Source organism: Thermobia domestica, chromosome 10, assembly GCF_964235325.1.
Source record: "Thermobia domestica chromosome 10, izTheDome1.hap1.1, whole genome shotgun sequence".
In the NCBI taxonomy this organism is placed as follows: domain Eukaryota; kingdom Metazoa; phylum Arthropoda; class Insecta; order Zygentoma; family Lepismatidae; genus Thermobia; species Thermobia domestica.
In genome coordinates, this window is record NC_137463.1 from 17,916,601 (window position 1) to 17,933,327 (window position 16,727).

At 36.3% G+C, this 16,727-nt stretch overlaps 1 protein-coding gene across 7 annotated transcripts in view; it reads right to left on the reverse strand.

Moving 5' to 3' along the window:
• Positions 1-16,727, reverse strand: part of LOC145662330 (uncharacterized) — a 351,525-nt gene that overhangs the window by 270,749 nt on the left and 64,049 nt on the right. The window contains exon 1 of one of the 7 annotated variants that reach the window (XM_081727806.1): positions 3,377-3,766. The exons of the other annotated variants lie outside the window; for them this stretch is intronic. The gene's annotated coding sequence lies outside the window, so the exon portion shown is untranslated. Of the gene's footprint in view, positions 1-3,376; positions 3,767-16,727 lie in introns of those variants that run through there. 7 annotated transcript variants of the gene reach the window in all.

The window sequence follows — 16,727 nt, forward strand, 5'->3', positions numbered from 1 at the left end:
GTTTTATATATATATAACCAGTTCTCAATACCCAAACAAAATTTCTTTTGAATTATCTCAGCTTTAAGGAAAGCTGAAATAAAAGTATACAATTTTGAGAATTCTTATACCTTCTCTTTTAGCCGAATCTAGATAGAATGGACAAAAACCTTCGCTCATTTTTGAGTTAGTGCTTTCTAACACTAACTAGTAAAAGTTTCTCCAAGGAAAACTCCAACAATAGTTAATGTTTTTTGTATCGACATGTGCGTCAATATTAGAATTACGACAGGACAACAGAACTATACAATTTTAATTTTTATAATAATACAATATTTGTGAAAATCTGACAATAAAACTATAATTTTAAGAACTACAGAAAGACTACGGAGAACACCTGTCTTTACGGAACTCACCAAACACGCAATTTCCTAACACCCCTATTTTGAAATCATAAATTAAATTTTTAAGATAAGAAAACATTGGAAACTTATGTCTTGTTATACAACGAAAAGAATACGTGTAATAGTTTAAAAATTCATTAAAGTTTTATTTCGCTACATTAACCACAAAAATCAATGTAATATCTCGAGCAATCAATAATTATCAAACTGATCTTATAAAGGTCTTAATGAACTATACCGACAAACTGCAAGAGGCGATTCCTCTTATTAAAATAAGAAGAAAAACGTTCATACGGAGCTGTGGAGAAAAGAGTATAGTTTCAGGACCAAGGTCGCCCAAAAGCATGGTGAAACTACATTACAACACGCGTTACTTCGTACTCGAAAATTCGTGGAACGACGGTTCATATTAGCGTAAAGGAAGCCATACATACACCATCCAAAATTCATATTTCAGGAATGTACAATATGTGCACACGTAATTCCCATCAGGACAGAATTCTTAGACATGCTCCCAATAAAACTGTCAAATATGCTCTGATTTAAAGGTAAGTCCAAAGTGGGCAAAAGGTTGGCCAGTGAATACGGAATGTATTGGGGGGAGGTATGTTTTATTATGATTTTGACTCAACATACCAGCTATTTAAATATTATCTTGATCAATGAAAAACCACAGACAGTATGTCCTCATTACTGAAAACCAGAGGCGGTATGGCATACCACCACATACCGTCTCACTTCGACCACTGCTCATACGTAATAAACATGGCATAAATTTTATGTGAAAATGATTATATTCTCTTGCAATACAATAAATTCATTTCTAAATGAAACTATAAGAGGTTGCCAGTAGTTCCAAATTATGTTATTAATTACAAATTTAATCTAAATGCCGTAATTCAAAATTTCTTAACTATAATGTTCCTTACACACGGCTATATTGGAAGGTATACGGCGGTATACGTTGTACACCCTCTGCTTAATCTCAGTCATTAGAGTATACTTCGTAGTTCAAAACGTCTAGTACTTCTGTTTAGTTTATATTTGTTTATTTATTTAAACGGGTCATGACTGCAGTGATAAAATGACTGTATAACTTCTTATTGTCTATCCTATTTTTACCCACTGTTCTAGTATATCGATCATGAGGATTTTTTCAACTACTCTGCAACCATTAAAAAATTAGGTAGATAGGATTAGGTTTTCAACATCGAAGGTACTTAAAAATACGACATTCAGCTTAACGTGGAACGCGAACCACATAAGCTCCTGAAGGGAATCGAATTCGGTCTCCCGTGCCGAAGACCTATATCCTAATCATATAGCCACAAGGGAGGATCACAAGAGAGATAAAACTATATATATATCAAGAAAATAGTATAAAATGTTTTTAGACTATAAAACAGTATCGCAGCCTTTATATGTTACTAGAATATACATTTTACATGGTTAATTTAAAAAAAAAAATGCCCTCTCTTATTATAAAATAGTCTTTTATGCTAATCATAGATGTTCATAAAACAGTGGAAGACCAATACGGCTCTGTCCTCCTTATCAAAAAATGTCACATAAAGTATTATAACACCCTGAGTTTGTGTAATCATTGCAAAAAATGAGTATATGCACCGGAACGAATTGAAGAAATTAACTCAGTTTTCCTTTATGTATAAAGAAAATAATTCTCTATGTAAAGTATTGAATACTGTATTTTAATGGTTAATTTGTTCGGGAGTTACTCACAAAAGAAGCGGTATGTGTGTATACCAGTTTTTAGTGATAACCAAGTTTAGGACAGCAAATTAAACAAAAAAATCGAGATTGAAGAAGTATGGTATGCGGAAAAAGTAGACTGCCTAGGACTGAAAAATTTGAATGAGATCTACTCTGGAACGGATTAATTGAGAATACTATGCTTCACTTTTTGTTGACAGAGGTTTAACAGTTTGTGTGATTTTTGCTCCTATGGTGTGTTTCAGACCAAAGGCGTCAGCAACACATAAACTTTGGGGAGGAGAGACTATCGGTGGACTGAGATGTATGGAATACCCCAGGAAAGTAGGGGTCCTCCCCTAGAAAATAAAAAAAAAATAGTCTTTGTACATTGCATCGTAAAGCATTTTTGACTTAAAAAGCAAACCATATACTTAATTATTGTGTCTTATCTCCCATAATCTAGTTTTTTTTTTTTTATGTGGTACTGAAAATACACAAACACTTATAGTTTATTTATTCAAACAGTAAAATTCAACCTTATTGTACAACTTTAGTTACACTTAAATGACACCAAGTGTATGTCAAAAATAAAATAATGATAGAAGGTAGTGTGAAGTGAATACTCAGAAACAATAAAGTTTTGAAAACAAGTTTTAGGACTATAAGCCTACAACTATTGTAAATGAGGCTCAACAATGTATAGTTAAGAAAATAGTTTAAAATTATGTTTCTTTGGCTAAACTAAACTCGCTTTGCTGCTCGTCATCTAAACAAAAACAGTTTATTCCATCTTCATAAGGCCAAAAAATGACTTTTTTTCACAATTGGAAACAAACTTTTGTGCTACTTTTTATTATATCCACTTTGTCTAACGTTGTTTTGTGGATGTAGCAAACTGCTACATGGCTGAGCCTCTTTTCGGTCATAGTTGACCTAAGATACTTGAAACATTGGGGGGAGGGGGACGAAAACCGCTTTACAAATATTGAGGGTACACGTTCCCAGTGTCTCCGGTGAGATTGACGCCCGTGTTCCAGACAGATACTACAATGCTTTGTCATTTGTCAATGTTTCTGTATTATTTTTGCTCAGATTTAACTGAATACGAACAAAAAGAAGAAGGGACAACATTTTCTTGGGTCCAAGGGCTAAAATACCCTAAATAGGGCCTGATGATAACTGTACAAAAGGGGGCCCACAAATAAGTCAACTTTGCTACCATCCTCTAACTGATATAATCTAAGTCTTTGATCATAAAATAACATAAACATGAAACTCACCAAATCGATGTTCCTCCTAATCAGTCGGTATTCAATATTTAGACGATTCGAGATATCACATTAAAATCACATCATGAACTAAAAGGGCATTAGCACACTTTTTGTAATATTTGATGCACATCTCAACAGATTACATTGTTTCGATATTTGGGAGAGAGAGAACAAAAATGCGCACACAGAGGACAAAAATCACAACCGCGCCGAGCACCTTTTTCCGAGTCCACAGTTCGCTCTACTTGATGGAATGAAATAATAGCGGTCTCACGTACTTTTCTGAGGATAAACCAACGGAGTGAAGCGACCGAGTCACATGAACCTTTGAAGTTACAAGCACACTATCAGTGCGCAGCCACAACCGCCACGCTCCAGTCGTCGGTTGGAGTTGGACTGAAACTGCCTTCGCCTTCGCCGATACAGAACAGGAGACAGGGCCTCACCTACGCATGACGTCACTCGCCAGTCGGTTACCCTGGCAACGATCAAATCAATAGTGAATTTCTCTCTCTCTTGCGCCGCTCTGTCCTCCTCATCTGGAGAGACACTGACATTCGCAATTTGCTGTTAGAACGGTTGTGAGACAATCTTCCTAGGGAGCAAGAAGCGTCTCATTCCCTAGGTTCTTGCATTTGAAGAAAAAAAAATCCTTGTCATTTTGATCAGTCAAGTCTTTAGAAAGAAGCAACTACGGCTAGAAAATAACAGCGAATGACGTAAATGCTAATGTAAATCTAGATTTTTTTGTACAAAAATTATAGGAACTATCACTGGTGACTCAGCTAAGTAACATTTTCAAACATGAACATCATCACAGCATAATGTTACTTTTACTAGTGCTATTTTTATATACTTGATTTCCCAATAATACCAATATTTGGATTTTAAAGTATCCAAAAACTTCATAAGGAAATTGCACTAATAGATTTCGACAAACAAGACTTTTTCTGCGACAGTATTAATCCATAATAAAATAAAGAAAGAATGCATGAGTTGAAATGTGTTCTAGTTAAATGTCGGAAATGAAAAGGCATCGAAAATTGAAATGAATAAATTACGTATACACTTAACTGAATATTCTATTCATGTTTATTATATTGAGAATAAGACATTTCTATTATTAGACTACCAAACTATGCTATATGTAAGTGTCCGAAGTATTATAGAATGACTTTGTCCGTCCGTCTGTCTGTCGACAGGTATCAGAACAAACGGTAAGAGATATCGAAATGCGGTTTTTGCAATTGACTCCGCGTCCCAAAGATAGGTTCCACCTCCTTCATTAACTCTCTATGCAAAGCGGAGGTGATTTAAATACCATTTCCGGTTTCAACGTTTATCGCTGTAGAACGAAAACGGTAACAGATAGCGAGAAGCGGTTTTTTGCAAACGGTTCAGCGTCTCAAGGCAACGTACCACGTTTATCCCGAACACTCTACCAAAACCTAAAGTGGTTGGAATTTACTACTAATTGCGGTTTTAATACTGCGATTTTTTAAAAAGATGTTGCTGCGTGCAGCTTGGCGTCCGTGTACCTGTGATAAGGTTGTCTTGACATTTTTCTGCGACGACGGGTAGTTGAGGAGATAAAGAGTCTCAGAGAGCGGCGATGCACAATAACAAGAATGGCAGTGTGGGAGGAGCTGGCGACAACAGTGCAGCAGCGCTGCATCATCAAGTTCCTCCTGAAGGAAGACGTGAAACCTGCTGAAATCTTCAGAAGATTAAGTGCGCAATATGGCGAAGAAATTCTCTCTCAGTCGCAGTTCACGACTAGTGTTCAAAATTCAAGGCAAAAAGAGAATTTGCTTTCAATGCGGCATTCCATTCCATGCCGAGCTACTGAGCCAACAAAACCAACATTCGCAGGGTGGAGCAGCTCTTTGTGAGTAATCGACGCATCAGTGTGAGGTTTGAGTGTGAAAACAAACATCAAACTGAGAAGTGTGGTAATGATCATCCTGCACTTCCGGAAAATCACAACAGAATGGGTCCCCAAAATGCTAACGTTCGACCAGAAGCATCGTAGGGTAAACGTCTCGTCTCAGTATGTGCAGCGATTTCAGAGACAAGGCGAGAGCTTCCTGGCAAAGAATAATCACCTGGGATGAAAACTGGGTGCATCATCATACTCGGGAGTCAAAGCGCTCCTACATGCGTGGAGGCATCCAGACTCGCCGCCACCGAAAAAAAAAATCAAGGCACAAGCATCCTCTCGCAGTGATGTTGATGGTATTTTGGGACAAACACGAGGTGATATGCACTGATTTCCTGGCACACGGGACCACAATCAATGCGACGTACCACAGCAACCTCCTTCGCACCAAAGTCAAAGAGGCTATGAGGAGAAAACGGCCAAAAACGGTGAAGTATGGCGTCATCATCCTACGGAGGACAAACATTTCACACCGACGACGAAGTCAAAACGTATGTACTATGATATAAAGAGCTTGATAGGATATATTTCAATATAAGTTTAATCTTAATGTGTGCCGTGGTTATCGTGCAGCCTTAATTTTTGGGTTTAAAAAAGTTTTTCTTTACTTTCTTGAAAACTATACATGAGGATTTGTACTCATTCATATTAATGATTCGTGTATCGTCTCACTTTTGGATTTTTTTCCTAACTGCTAATAATGTAGAATTTACTTGTTTGTTTGGAATTTCTTATCACTTTCAGCATTATACGAGAAGTGATCAGAATGTAAGGTTACAAAGCCTGTAGTGAAACGTGTATATATTATTTCATACAACCAATACAGCCAACAGATAATACATACATTAAGTTATTTTTCGACAGTCTCCATATCGGTTGAGGCACTTGTTGCATCGTGGGATGAGTTTGAAGATTCCCTTCTGGTAAAAATCCTGTCCTTGCGTGTTCATCCACGTTGGCACAAAATGTTTCACCTCCTCGTTTGAAGCGCAGCGACGGCCTTCGAGGTGCTCCTTTCAAGTGCGGGAACAGATGAACTTAACGTGACTTGATGTAACGTAACGTGATCCTCATGTCCTGAATCATCTCCTCCACATGAGCTGTGTTTAAAACTGTAGATGCCGTGCTTGGTCGGCCACTGTGCTCCTCGTTGGTGACGTTTTCTCTACCAGCCACAAATTTTCGACACCATTCTGCGAAATGCTGACGAGACATTACAGTCTCTCCGTAAACTTCTACCAGCTGAAGGTGAATTTCAGAATAGGTTACATGTTTTGCCCACAGAAATCGAATAACTGAGCAGACTTATTCGTGAGACCAGTTTTCGAAACGAGTCGCCATTTATGTTTACCCACAACTAGCGCCGCAGGTGGCGGGTGTCTGAAACTCAGCACAGTTGCCAACTCAGTGTATTAAAATTACGCCACACTCCTCATTTCTCTCTAACAGACGAAACTCCATAAATATCGGCATTGTAACCTTAGTTTCTGATTCTCCCTTGTAGATTTATAAAATGTAGACATACAAATAGAAAGACATCCTAACACATGTGCTTAATAGTAGTAGTGCCCAGGAGACGAGACGATTATAAAGTTCCCTCGTAAATTTTGTAGAAATGTCGTCTCGTCTCGATTCTCAAAAACCTTATTTCCTCACGTTTTATAGATCGATATACGAAATTTATTACCTGATTTTTTTCTTAATTCCAGTTAGAAAAATTATCAGAATCCGTCCACGTCACGACAGGTACACGAACAATGTGATATAACAACATTTACACTATTGATATATCAATTATTGTGTAAATGACTTGCGTATCTTTAAACGTTGATAAATTCTTTTCATTATGTTCGTACAACAGCGTGTCTACTGAGTTTCATTTTCAAAATTCCAGTATATTTCCACTATATTCAGCATAACTATCAGCAAAATTCCTGTACCTAACACAATGATTTTTTTTAAAGTTCTTTAGAAATAATCACACTCTTGATTTCAGGTTTGTAATTGTTTTACCATCAAAGGAATGTTTTATTTTTAATAAATTTAGTTAACCTGGATTTTTTAAATACAATGATTTTTTAACATTGTTAAAGGGCCTCAAAACTCCCCTCACCGCCCTCCACTCCACCCATTGCTTTAAATGTCTAATCATAAAATGTACAACAACTCTTGCTTCGGAAAAATTTACAATCTCAATGGATACAAAGTTGTTTCTAACAAGGTACATTCGCGAAGTGTTCCCTCGGGATTCATCTAAAATTGATTTAAATGCAAAGTTCTCCGCGGCCCAAAGTGTATTGTACTACTTTTAGCGGCCCATACGGGTAATTTGCATATTTATGGACCTTCATATGTCCGGAATTCATACACTACTATAACGCTTTGTCACAAAATTGTTTTTAGTTTCTTTAGATGTAACTGAACATGAATGTGGGGTATATGCAAAACAAATTGGATCAAGTACTGCTTCTCTGACACGTGTTATCTACACCAGCTGCCTTTTGAATCCGCCATATTGGATTCAACTTTCGTTTTTCAAATGGGAATAGGTGCATGTGATATATCAAATTCATACACAATTTTCTCCGAAATTCATTGGTGTAGTTAGTTTTACGGTAGCTTGTATCATTTTCAAGATATTGCATGTTAAATGTGAGACACTTTACAAATTCAACCATTAAAAAGTTGTACAGGGCTCCGTATGTATATGTGATATCTTACATGATTTATTGTTGACGAAATGTTTTCTGAACGTACATACATACAGACACACAGACGTAAATAGGATATGGTAGATCTTCACCAAAATCTGGAAGTATCTAGATTTAAATTAGGCATTTTGTTCGTAATAAATACTTCCTTGTTATAGTATCACTCACAGAAATGTTGTAAGATTTTGACAGCAATGTTGTAGAGAGTTTATTTATACCTACAGTACTTTTCCAGTTACAAATTGTTTTGATTTGTCAACATCAAAAACGTTAGCGTAATTGATATTACTCTGCAATGTCTCTTCGCGAAGTGCCTAGAGGGATTTAACATGTAATATCTCGCAAATGGTACAAGCTACCGTAAAACCCACTACTATAATTAATTTCCGAGAAAATTTTATATGAATATGATGTATCACATGCACCTATTCCCATTTGAAAAAAAGGAAAGTTGAATCCAATATGGCGGATCCAAGATGGCGGTCGGTGTGAATAACACGTGTCAGAGAAGCAGTACTTGATCCGATTTGTTTTGCATATGCCCACATTCAGGTTCAGTTACATTTAAAGAAACTAAAAGCAATTTCGTGACCGAGCGTTATACTGTAGTAGTGTATGATTGAATTCCGAGTATATGAAGGCTCATAAATATGCAACTACCTATATGGGCCGCTAAAATTAGTACAATACACATTGATCCATGGAGAACTTTGCATTTAAATCAGTTTTACATGAATCCCGAGGGGACACTTCGCGAATGTACCTTGTAAGACTATCAAAACAATTACAAAAAAGTATTGTTGACAAATTACGTTTCATGATTTTTCCAATACGCGGATCAAAATTCCAGTATATTTCCAGTATTTTTAGCATCAAAATTAAATTCTACTATAATACAAGTATCAGTAGACACCCTGTACAATCACTTTATCAATTTATAGTTTTTGCACTATGGCTTATGTAATAGTAAAACAGTGTTTGAGATCTAAGATTTGGGTGAACTAGTCTTGCTCAGGAAAGTCGAGAAATTTCTCGTCTCGTCTCAAATTTACAAAGATTCGAGATTTCTTCTAGTCTCGATCTCGTATTGCTTTCGACGTGAGACGAGAAAAATATGTCGTTTCATGGGTACTATTACTCATTGAAAACTGAACCCGAAACCAAGATTGCCTGGTTTAAACCAAAAAACGAAAAATGTTCGTAGAAGTGTAAGTGTTCGTAAAATCTTGATGAACACACATTTGTGGGTTATCACGTTTCACTTCTGTATATTATTTGTATTATATTCAGACCTAAATTCCCCATTCACTACTCAAAGAGATTATGCTACAAAAGCAACTTTTTTATGTTTATAAATGTTTCTTTTGTGATTTTTTTAGCTTGTTATTATTGTTATGCAACTGCAATCAAAGAAAAATTCTAAATATTGTTTGGTTTTAACAATGTTTACTATTGATAAAATACATCGAAATGCCGTACTTTTTAAGGGAGTCATAAAAAACCCACGAGAGGCATTTATTGAAATCAGAAGTATCTTGGGTATGTGCTTATGTATAAATAAGTCAGAGCCAAAGTGGACTCAAATAATTCGTATCTTTATTCACTTTTCTTACTGCTATTCAAATTAAGTCGTCGTATTTTTTTAACTTGGACTAATAAAAGTCGTAGTGAGCTAACTTGTACTAAATTAGTTCTTCTGTACTATGCAGTATTTTGAAATTGTCCATATGTAATTCTGTATACTGGTTTCATTTGTGCAACTGTTTATTTATTTATTTATTTATTTATTTGTCCTTTTGAAATGGCCCTGCACAATTATATTAACAAATATGTAAAGATCAGTACAACGTATTTTTAACAGGAGTCCTTCGTGAGTGAGTCTGCAGACGTATCGCATTTGTGGCCAATTAGTCCTGCTTTCGAGTTCAAATGGAGGGCAATTTCTCTCATATGTAAGCCGAGAAGCGGTTTAGATTCCGCTTTAAGCTTACGTGACTCCTTCCGGTTGTTGTATAATAACAACAAGGCGAAACAAACTTATTTCTGTTCATAAGTGATATAAATACATAGAGCAAATTATTTAAACCAAAAAAACTGGTTTAAACAAAAAAAGTTTAAACCAAAAAAAACGGCTTTTTTTTTTTCAATAAAAAACATGGTTTTTGCCACCCCTGATTTAAAGCTAATTCTTGTACTTGTGTTATCGACTAGACACCAGATTTGAATTTAAAGTTAAAACGGATATATACACGTTAGCTTGATTGTAGGTTAAAACGGATATGGTCTTTGTAGCTTGATTGTTGTTCAGTTTGTTTGGAATTTATATTTTAGCACAAGCAAAAAGATTAAATTATTTACCTTTGAAGAAGCTCCTCTGTTACTAACTCAATGGCCTATGGAAACCTGAGGTTCAATGCTGCGTTCAGAAACCTCTCCATTGACTTCTGTCCTTAGCCAACCGGATCTATCTTTGTATTCATATTTTTGCGAGATCCAGCTTAATACTGTCCTCCCATCTGCCCCTACGTCTTCCTAAAGGTCGTTTTCTGATTTGACCTCCAGTTAAAACTTTGAAGTAGTTCTTATTTTCTTCCATTCTGGTTACATGACCTGCCTACCTAAGCCGCCTAGACTTGATGACACTAACAATGGTTGGTAAACCTATAAATAATGCATTTTTTTGTTATGAAATTTCCACAATTCCCCATTCCCGTCCCTCTTGGATCCGAATATATTTCAGAATCTTACTCTCAAATACTTTCAGCCTGCGTTCTTCCCTCAGAGTAACCGACCGTGTTTCGCAATCATACAGCACAACAGGCTTAATTATCATTTTATATATTTTATGCTTCAAATTCCTCCACAGGATTCGCGACGACAAAAAATTTTGAACTGACTAATAACAAGACTGCTTTCAGTCTCTGCTTTCAGTCGACATTTAATTTCTTCGCGGATATGATTTTGCCTCTGGGGTCGCGGTGGCTCAGTGGTAGAGCGTTCACCTCTGGTGCATGGGGTCCCTGATTCGATTCCAGCTCCCGTCAAGTGAACTTTGTGGTGGACAAACACCGTATGTGTGGGTTTCCTCGGAGTTCTCCCGTTTCCTCCCACTTTCCTCATTCCATCATTTCTTCATTTCTCCTAGCTGGCATAACCATTGGACGTATAACTCAAATATTTCTTTTTTTTTTGCCTCTGATACTTCAGAGCAGAAATCCGTGAAATGTTTCATTATCCTGGGGTAATGTATTAACATAAATAATAAGAATAAATATGCAGTACCAAATCACAAGGCTTGGAGAAAGTTTTAATACACTAGTTATTTAGTCAGAAAAATAGCTGAGACCATTCTCATTATTTCAATACTTAAAAATATATTCAAATGGACTGAATATCAGATTGAAGTTTATTTCATGGTACAATACCTCGCTAATTCAAAATATAATTGGAAAAACAACACAAGACGATATCGCTGTTATTGAATCTTTAGCACGGAAGAGACTATTCGTAATCTCGAGTTCGTGTTTTGTTTATTAATTACCTTACAGATCCAAAAAACAACAATTACAAAGAGAAGAGAGAGCATCACATCGTTCCACCTGGTTTCACCGTTTAAACGTCTAAATCGAACTTGTACTATCATTACAATGAAAACTCAAGTTTAAAAATCTTGTAATACAAACTCTTTTTTTTCTCGAGTTACGGATACTTTCCCTTTCTTTCAATTGCTCGTACTTACACGCATAAGTGTACGCATCAGTACACGCAGAGAAAGTGGCAAACGTGAGATTACAGTCGCGTTTACACAATTTCGGTAGACAAAAATATTCACGCACCTGAAAATCTCCTCCATGTTCTCCCATGTGTCGTGCATTTCAAGCTTGTAGTTCACAAGAAAGAAAGAAAAAATACAAATCTTAACACTTCTCAATTTTTCTTTTTTTCTAATATTTGTTACATGTGTAGTTAGGGAAAAATAACTAAAACTTAAAAATGAAAGTACCTTAAAACAATCATTTTTTAAAAAGTTTTTCGAAAATGAACATTATTTCATTACGAGAGATCATCAGTCCCGCTTCCATTTCTTCTTTTTAAAATACTATACAAATCAACGAATAAACTATTTTTTCCCTGAGTAATTACTTTCATCATCACTATCATCATAGGTATTCTGCCATTATTGGCAGGTCATTTTCTGCAACTGACAAGCTTCCATGCTTGACGATTTTCCACTAACCTCTTCGTCTTTACGTACGATTTTTCTGTTTTGATATCGTCCATTAATTGTAGTCTCTTTCGCCCCCTCCCTCTCTTTCCTTCCACCATACCCTCTAGCACGTCCGTCATTATACAGTTCCTTATTAGCTAATGTTTCAACTAGTTTCTCTTCCTCTTCTTAATAATATCTAACATTGTTCTTTTCTCCCCTGCCATTTCTAAGACCATCTCGTTCGTTTTCCGTTCGATCCAGCTTATTCTCTTCATTTTTCTCCACACCCACATTTCGAAAGCTTCCAGTCGTTTCTCATCATTTTTGCGTAATGTTCATGTTTCTGACCCATACAGTACAATACTCGACACGAAGCATTTTATGAGTCTTTTTCTCAACTCTTCAATCGTACTTTCATCCTCCTAAAGGTTTCTTTCGCCATTCCTATCCTTGCTTTTATTTCATGCTCACACTTCATATCATTACTAATAATACTACCCAGTTATCGAAAACTAGTCACCTGTTCTATTTTCTCTCCTCCTACTTCTATATTTGACGCCGATCCCTTCTTTTCAATCACCACAGCTTTTGCCTTTCTAAAAATTTATTTTCATTCCATATTCTCCACAGTCTTTCCTCAAGCATTCTAACATATTATTGATTTTCTCTTCAGATTCTGCAATAAGCGCCATATCATCTGCAAATCGTATATACCTAATCATTGTACCTCCTACTGAAATGCCGTTTTCATATTGTAGGCTCTTTTTCACTATCTCTTCTATATAGGTATTAAATAATGTAGGCGAGATTCAGCATCCCTGTCTAACTCCCCTTCTAACTGCACTCTCCTCTGTCATTTCCTCCCATATTCTAACACTTTCTCGTTGGTTCATATATAAGTTTTGTATGAGTCTTGTAACTACTTAGTATTTAGAAAATACTGTACTATTTCCTTAAAATACTTTATGATGCCGCCATAGTCCCCATTGCCAAATAATAAGACATCAGATCAACTAAGATAAGCGTCTTTTGCGACCATGGAGAAAATTCCTATTTCAGAGGTCAGATATTTGCAACTAGATGGGATTTTTTACCTGCAAAAATACTTTTAAGACAACTGCATCATTTGCAGTCATGTGCAAATGTTAGATTTGATACGACTCCGTTCATTAGAAATTCACGTTAATTTTTAAGTATAAACATAGGATAGATCTTTTTTCTCTCAAGTTCTATATTTTAATGTCTCTAAACAGTTCATGGGATACGTGATACAAATTCTAAACTGCATTAAGGAAGCAGCCTTTGCCACATATCATACTAGTTAAAAGTGGGTCACAGTTAAAACGACTTCAAAAATATAATACTGACTTTTAATTTTTTTAAGCTTCTTTCCTTGGTGGTGACCGAACATTAAATAATTTCTTGAAAAAACATAAATGCACTGAATCACTCCGGTATTCCAAAATAATAAAGGCTCTTAATATCACCCTACATGTTATGCAACCCTTCTAACTGTAGTGTAAATTTGGTTGCATATGATTCAGAAAGTTTCTTCCCAAACAAATGGAAAAGGAAGAAAAATTAAGTGTTCAGATACTGCTGTCTACAATGCACTGAGCAGTGGGTCGTGGGTTATGGGTCAGAGTGGATCATGATGGGTGGTGGATTGCAGTGGGATACGACGATTCGACCCTCGATCCACTGACCCACTCCATCTCTTGATTCATTATTGGAAATTTTCATATAAGACAAATAAGAAAAAAAATTCTAACCATCACAAATTGAGATGAAATCAAAAACGAAATTATATTCTAGTTTTAGCATGATTATGCATTTTATGCTAAAGGAGATGGATGAATTAGGAAAGTGAAGAATTATGAAAGAATTGGTGGAATAAGAATGAGAAAGGAATCGAAAGAACCCAGATAAAACCCACGGACACAGTGTTGTCCACCGCAAACACATGCGTGGGATCAAACCAGGGACCCGTTGCATAAGAAGTGAATACTCTCTACCCTCTGTCATATAGCTGTAGTTGATTTTGTGAGATTTGACGAATATCTGAGCGATACAAAGTTGCGAGAAACTACTATAAGACATTATTATTATTATTGAGGAAAGTAACTAATACCCTAAAGAATATTTGGTAAAATCGGGCATTCTCAACTATAAGATATTACGAATAATCGACTTTTCCCGGAATCAGTACCTAGTTACCAGTACCAGTACCAGTACCAGTACCAGTACCAGTCGCAAAGGAATTCATCCAATTTCGTGGAAAGCGTTCGGCTGCCAAAGGTATTATATGCACATTGCACATGGATGAAGTGTTATGTCGTTTTTTACACATTGTTCTACCTTTTCGACACTATAAGTCAGTGTCCTGGAATATAAGAGTGATGATAGGTACAATATAGAGCTTTACAGAACTCTACCTAACATTTCAATTCACTACAACCTCGTAACGAACAGGCATATCCTAGTGAAATAAAGTTCATACTGCACATTGTGCGTTGAGATGATCCCGTGGTTGCGGGCGATACCGAGGTTCTAACTTAATGTCGATTCAAAAAGCACAATATGTGCTGTAATATGCAGGGCTGAAATCGTGCTTTCTGGTGCGTGGAAACGATTTCAAAGTCAGAAACATTTTGGATCAGGAATTGGGAGGAAGAAGGGTTGGCTGCAGAAGATACAAAGCATGACTCGCAAGATCCCCAGATTTAATATTCCATGTGACTCCTAATGTGGAGATATGTTACGACGGAAGTTTATGCAGGAAAGTCATGAGATCTAGGTGACCCTAAAGCAGATATCTGCAGTCATTATGGGCACATAGGGTAAGCAGCGCCGGAAACCCGTTCTGGGTTTGCAGAGTGGACGCGATAGCAGGAATTCATTAACGTGTGGTACCCAGTTGAAGGTATGGTGACGAAGACGACAGACACGCAATGCTGCAAAGTAAAACTTTGAAGTCTGTCGTGCAGAAGAATTTCATTTCTCTGAAATATCTTTGTTCATTACAAAGTTATAGTGAACTGAAATGTGGAAAAGACTTATGGACAACTGCATAATTATAAATGAAGACACTGGAAAATACTCCACTGGAAGTTTTAAAGTAGTTTTAAAGTTAAATGAAGCCAAATATATTTACATATGACGGACCTATTATAGACAAAAGATTTGAATCTAATCCTGGCAAAGCAACCTGTATTATTGTGAATGAAGCTTGATTATTCTGAACAATTGGATGAAAATTTCATGAAAATTGATTCAGTAATTCTATAATTAATCACGGTTTTCGTTTAGGATTCCACAGAAGTTTTTTCTTTCATTTCTTAAAACCCATCAAACGTGAAAAGAAAATTCCTTAGCACAGCTACTTGAAGCATCATGTTCTCCACTACTAAACTACAGTATTCTTGTTCCGATACTCTGCAATTTGCATTTATTATTTACACGGCCACTCTAAAATTAGTTTCTTACTTTTTTTATTTCCTTCACATTCTTCCATTATTCACATGTTAACAATGGTGTGAAAAATCTGACACACTGAAACTGTTCTATATATGCTTAAGAAATATGATTGATAATAATATGGTTATGTTAATCTTAAGGGCCAGAATGCAAATTTTCACGTGTCATTCAGGTTACTAAAAAAATAATAATAATTTTAATGTATGATTAGGCCACCGATGCAGTATTAGTATCTTGTGTTACTGAACAATATATTACATATGAAGTTAATGTGGTGGAGCTGTCTGTTGTTCTGAAGTGCATGAATAAAAATTGTCTACCACACTATATATATAGGCTGGTGCAAAAGTCAGGTAACATTATTTACACACTTTGAGGTTCATTTGTAATTGTAAATGAAATGAAATCTTGAAGTTTTACGTCCCACAGTTATGATGAGAAATGAATGAAATGGTGGAATGAAGAAAGTGCGACGAAACGGGAGAACCCCGTGAACCCCACAAGCACGGTGTTTATCCACCACAAAGTCCACACGGCGCGAGCTGGGATCGAACCAGGGACCCCAAGCACCGGAAGTGAACGCTCTTCTACTAAGCCACCGCGCCCCCTCATTTGCAATTGTCTTTCTGCTTGTCTTGTCAACGTAGTTTTTAACAAATGCTTCAACGACCAACCGCCTAGACTTTGGTGCAGCGCTTCCCGCTGTTTAAAATTTCTTGTTCAGCTCCAGCAGCTGTTGTATTACTGAAGGTGCATCAGTAAACTTCCGAAACCTTTCTGTGTTTCGGCTGTATATTTATGATGTTACTAACAGAACAGAAACATTTTTACGTGCCGTTTTGTTTTGTACTTAAGTGCCACTACAGTTTTCAACACGTCACAGAAAAGAATACTTGTTTGAACATAATAAACTAATCACAACAACAAAAACTGAGTCTCAACTGTCAATAAAATAATAAGCGCACTGATCCTAAGGTCGCACACAACAATGTGATCAACATTACCGCTCCAACGTATCATTTC